Source organism: Lactuca virosa, chromosome 7, assembly GCF_052849685.1.
Source record: "Lactuca virosa cultivar CGN04683 chromosome 7, Lactuca_virosa_CGN04683_v6, whole genome shotgun sequence".
In the NCBI taxonomy this organism is placed as follows: domain Eukaryota; kingdom Viridiplantae; phylum Streptophyta; class Magnoliopsida; order Asterales; family Asteraceae; genus Lactuca; species Lactuca virosa.
Window position 1 is genome coordinate 290,531,756 of NC_136432.1, and position 5,336 is coordinate 290,537,091.

The 5,336-nt window shown below is 32.1% G+C and overlaps 1 long non-coding RNA gene across 13 annotated transcripts; it reads right to left on the reverse strand.

The window, feature by feature from the left end:
* Nucleotides 1–203: 203 nt before the first annotated feature.
* LOC145126111 (uncharacterized) lies at nucleotides 204–3,537 on the reverse strand. Of its 13 annotated transcripts, XR_013716330.1 has the most exons (7): nucleotides 3,003–3,537; nucleotides 2,750–2,892; nucleotides 2,532–2,576; nucleotides 2,387–2,411; nucleotides 2,045–2,149; nucleotides 1,191–1,334; nucleotides 204–658 (listed from the first exon to the last, which is right to left on the reverse strand). It is a non-coding gene; the product is annotated as an uncharacterized LOC145126111 (long non-coding RNA). The 13 variants fall into 13 exon arrangements; XR_013716331.1 differs by lacking the exon at nucleotides 2,387–2,411; XR_013716329.1 differs by lacking the exon at nucleotides 2,387–2,411 and having other exon boundaries at nucleotides 2,045–2,160.
* Between the last annotated feature and the right edge of the window lie 1,799 nt (nucleotides 3,538–5,336).

Consider the following 5,336-nt stretch of genomic DNA (forward strand, 5'->3'; position numbering starts at 1 on the left):
TTTATGTTTTTAATATGTCGTAACTTTTTTATGGTTTTGTAACGTTTTCATTTTCAATTTAAATAATATGTTTTTATTTAAATAATGTGCTTTTATTTAAACTAGATGAGGAACCCCGTTTCGCGGGGTATGGATTTGTTATAAGAGATTGTTTTGGTCGTTTGTGGTACGCTTTGACAGTTGTGGTACTCTGTTATGAGTAGTTGTAAAGAAAGTACATTGTTATTCTTAATATTTACGCCCATTTTGTCTTTTTGCAAACAAACCATCAGACTTAAGCAGATACAAAAATAAGACTACATATATCATGATTTTTTTTTTTCAACTCTGCCTGTACAAGCTGTATTAAAAAACAACAATGTCAATATTAGAATTTGGTTCAAGAAAATTAACACCTTCAATGGAAACACAGGCTTTTTCTCCAGCAGCCATAATTAACTCGAGGAACAATGGCATGATGATTGTCTCTTTCTTTTTGTTTACAACCTGCAAAAAAGAAAATGGTGAATAAAAATACAATTCGATCCATAACTGTCATGCAAGAAATAGCAACCCAATCTCAAGAAATCATATACGTGCTCCATTCCATTTTTTGTGTCAGAACCTCCTAAAATTTATATACCATTACAAACTTAGAATCCTGATGTAAATCTGTAACCTGCAAGCAAAACCACAATAGATTACTGGCCAGTTAATATCCATGCAAGAAATAGCAACATACTATGATTTATTTATTAAATCCATTACAACATTGTAGTTCTAAAATTCCACTTATAAATTTTGAATGCTATGATTGGATGGATTTTCCAAAGTATAATCTATTATAAAGAAAAAAAACATACTATAGAGAACTTGCTACCAATATATAAGAAGAGGAATAATTCATAAAAACTGTTCTTTTTTTCCAAAGTATGATCTATTTAAATTTGATTTTTAATATTATTTGTAACTACTATACCTGTTAATTAAGTTAAAACCATTTATTTGGATATTTTTTGGTTAATCATCATCGTCTTTAAGTAACTAATCATTCTAATAATAGTTTTAAACATATTTGAGTTGAAAAAACATATCAATTATGATATACATACTTATGTTAGATAATTTCTAAAAACCACTTTTTGAGTGAAAGCAAAATCTATTGTGTAATTTACGTATACATTAATTTATAATAGAGAGACAACACTTACCTTCATATTAAAAAGACATCCATCTTTATCTGTAGTGGAAAGGATCAAACAACCATCACAACATAGGAAGCAAGCCAATTTATTACATTTATTTAAAGATGAAGAAACCTCTTGTTTCCTATAATTGGGAGTCTTCTTCGATTTCTTTACAAAGTATAAATAAAACATAGATTAATATACCAATGAAAAAAGGGGGCATTAAATGATATGTAAAAGAAAAAAGTTGATCATACATAAATAAAAACAAACATTAGTATACATAACGAAATTGGAAGCATGTGGCTTTTTGGAGCATAAACTAAGGCAATAGATAATCCTTGAAAAAATAAAATTGAAAGTTTTTTTTTTTTACCATAAACACCTGAGAACAAAGATTATAAACAAATAAACGTAGGCAATTATAAAGTCCCTGTTTGAATGATTTGACAAAAATATAAATAGTGTTAAATGATAATAAAAAAATAAAAAAATGCACATTGTAAAGATGATCAGACTTAAAAATATTATGGAGGCCAGCTAAAGTACAAAACCACATAAGTTTTCATAAAATGTCATCAAACTGTATTTAGAAGCACATAGAGTTTAACTTGATGGCAACTTAACCATTAACCCCTTCTAATTAATAATAACAAAGTTAGCTTCCGTTATACTTTACACATGTAGGACAACAAATTAACAAAGAAAAAAGCTTTTATTATTGACCGACTTGATTGAAGTGTAGTGGAAGACTTGGAATGCAGTCTATGTAAAGAAACAAATTACTAACTAAAGGTGTGAAATCAAAACATAATGATTTTTATAAGAATCAAATTACTAAACATTTAAAAAAAATGGTATGAAAACTATAAGATTACCTTTTTACCCATTAAGCAATGCCAAAGGGCGACCGAGTAAAAGAGAAAAATAGCAGCGAACTTTCGAGCAGCCATCCATGTTTAAAATGGAGGTCAATAAGGAACCTATGATCATCCTTAAATGGAATATATCAGTAAACTAAATACAGATGGTAAGATAGTTAAAATTAAAAAGATGTAAAACAGAAAACAAACATCAAACTAAAGCAAACAAACATATATAGTTTACTTAGGTTTCATGCAGACATTTCATCGAACAGTTTTTGTGCATCAAAACCTCACTAAAACCACAACCATACCCTTGTTAATCGATAGAAACATTACAAAAATCAAAAACAAAACCTGTAAATTTGGAGATGAGTAGCAACTGTTTCCAATCAACCATACACATCACCAAGTATTTCATGCCGTTTAAAAAAATGTCAATCAAAAAGGAACAAAAATTAATTTGCAAGCAAAAGACAAAAAGATGATTGCAGATGCTTACCGGTTCAATTCTTCATCTTCATTTTACATATGCCATCTCTGAAAGCTAAAAAAAAACAAATCGAATCAGAAATTTTAACATGCATAACAAATTTCAGAATTCTTACGTAACACTCAAATACTTTTTTATCAAGGTAATTTTTGGTTTATATGACAGAAAAGAAGAAGTTTTAGGGCTGATAATTGGAAAATCACAGCACCATCGCCACTCCAACCCACCAGCAGCGTTGCCTCTTTCTGCTATGAACAGTACCGACATCAGCACAAAGGCGCCTGCAGCTATCTCTATCTCTCAATTGATAGTCATTGAACTCTCTCCCATTCTTAACTGTTGTCGGATATGCCTGTGGGTTTAGAGTTTTCTTACCCAAGGAAAGAGATAAAAAGTGACGATTTCAGTAGTAATCAGCGCTATAACTATATTTAATAGTGGAGGAAAAATAGATAATAGATGAGAAACCAGTATGTATACCTGAAGTGAGTGGCGTTAACAGCGTGAAAGAAGGCGGAGGCGGAGGCGTCGTCGGTAGCATCATCTGGATACTGTACGCTGAGGCGGTCGGCGTGAAGATGCGCAAGGTTAGAGTAGGTGGGGGCTGGCGGTAGCGAAGATGGGAAACGTCTCAGCTTGAAGCAAGTCGGTGGAGCTTTGGCGGTACTAACCCCGGTTGGAGGGCGGTGTTAATTTGTGAGCAGAAGAGAAACACCGTGAGAGGCAAAAGAAAAGGAGCATCGATCGCGAAAAAAGAAAGACAGAAGAAAAGAAAAATCTAGGAACGGTGGGTGATGTTGATGTGTTGGCGACGGAGGGTGTAGGTGATGTATCGGTGGGTGTTATCTGGTAGTTTTGAGGGAAATCAATCTATCGAGGGAAACCGGTGGATTGGAATGGACTTGGAAACAGAAAATTCGAGGCAGTGGAAATGAGCGATAATGAAGAATCAAGAAGAATCTGAGGCGGTGGATGGGTGGAGGGATTAAGAACGGAACACGTGAAAAATAAAAGAAGCAGCAGAACACGTGGAAAGTAAAAACACAAAGGCAGAAAAATGTAAGAGATACCATTTGAGACCCAAACGGCCAAAAATATAAAAAAAAAACCCTAAAGAGAAATAGGGAAACTACAAGGACTGAAATAGACAAAAAAAAAAAAAAAAAAAAAAAAAAAAAAAAAAAAAAAAGGGATTTTACTGTTGCTAACTTAGGACAATTTTAATATATATATATATATATATATTAATGACATGTATTATAAATTTATAAAACTTATTTATATAATTATTGAAAAAATATAAATAAAATAAAGAAACTCGAAAAAATGACATGGAAGTGGTGTGGTGATTATTTCCTAGCTAAAATGATATGGTGTAGAGAGTGAAAAAAATATACGGACGAGAGAACTCATACTCACCGGCTTAAGGTCATATCCAAATGCATTAAACCTTTCAAATTGTCACATTAACGTTTGTCATACTACTTTACCCCATTAAACTACACTCCATTAAACCTTTAAAGTTTAATAGATTTCCATATATATATATATATATATATATATATATATATATATATATAAAAGTAGAATATTAATTAAAAAGTGCAATAAATTTTATTTAATACCTGTGCATCGAAGTCCTTGTAACGCCCTTAATTTTGGGCTAGATGTTTATAGTATAATCGTAATAATTATACATTTTATCGAATAATTAAAATCGTTAATTAAAATAATTGTTTTTTATATGTGTTATGAGATAATAAAGAATTATCATGTACACATTAAGTGGAAAATATTAAGATTATATAATATGTGTAGAAAACTTTAATATAAAATTTATCGTTGAAGCGATAAAATAAAGATTAAAAATAAAAGATTATTTATGACAAATAAACTTAACGAAAGTTTTAGTAGTCGTGATCATAAGTATGTGGCTATAAAGAACTCTTAAATCTGACTTAGTATCAGGAAGTTATGATTTATCTAAGTTTCGCGTGCGACACGATACAGTGTATGTGTTATAAAAAGTGAATCGGATATAGGTTGTGTAACAGCCCAAAAACCCGAACAAATTTTTCATTTTTGAAAATAGAAATACAATCATAATTTGTTCTAAAAACCCATTACATCATATAGTATCAAATATCAGAGTATCCAAAAATAGATATGTGGAAAAAGTTGAAGAGTGAATGTTGCGCCATTAAGTCGGACCCTTCCCTTTAGTACTAGAAGTACATAAAAACACCCAAATAAACCGTAAACTAATGCTTTGTGAGTTCCCATATATCACATAACATACAACCATAGAATATCATACAACACACATAAAGTTGTCATGGGCTACCACATGGTCTTTAACTGGAATTCCTGGGCTACCCCCAAGGTCTGACATCCATGTGTCATGGGCTACCCCTATGATCTTTACCTGGAATGTTATGGGCTACCCCCATAGTCTGATATCCAATCTCCATGGGCTACCCCTATGGTCTTCATACAAGTCGATGCACAACCACTAACAATCCACAATCAGATAATGGGTCGGCATTGGTTCCTTCGACCTATGGATATAGTGAGAAGACTCTCCTCAGTCTGCTAAAAAAATATTGCTCGGCTACCGGTCCGTAAAATCTCACCCTGAAAATGGACAAATCAACCTAATTAGAATTAGATCACAACTCAAGGCATAGGCCCAAACTCTTCACTAAGGCCCAAAAATTTTCTACATTAATGGGCCTAACATCCAAGTCTAAAACAATTATGGGCCACAAGGCCCAAAAGGCCCAACCATGCTACTTATGGTCCAATAATAAATTC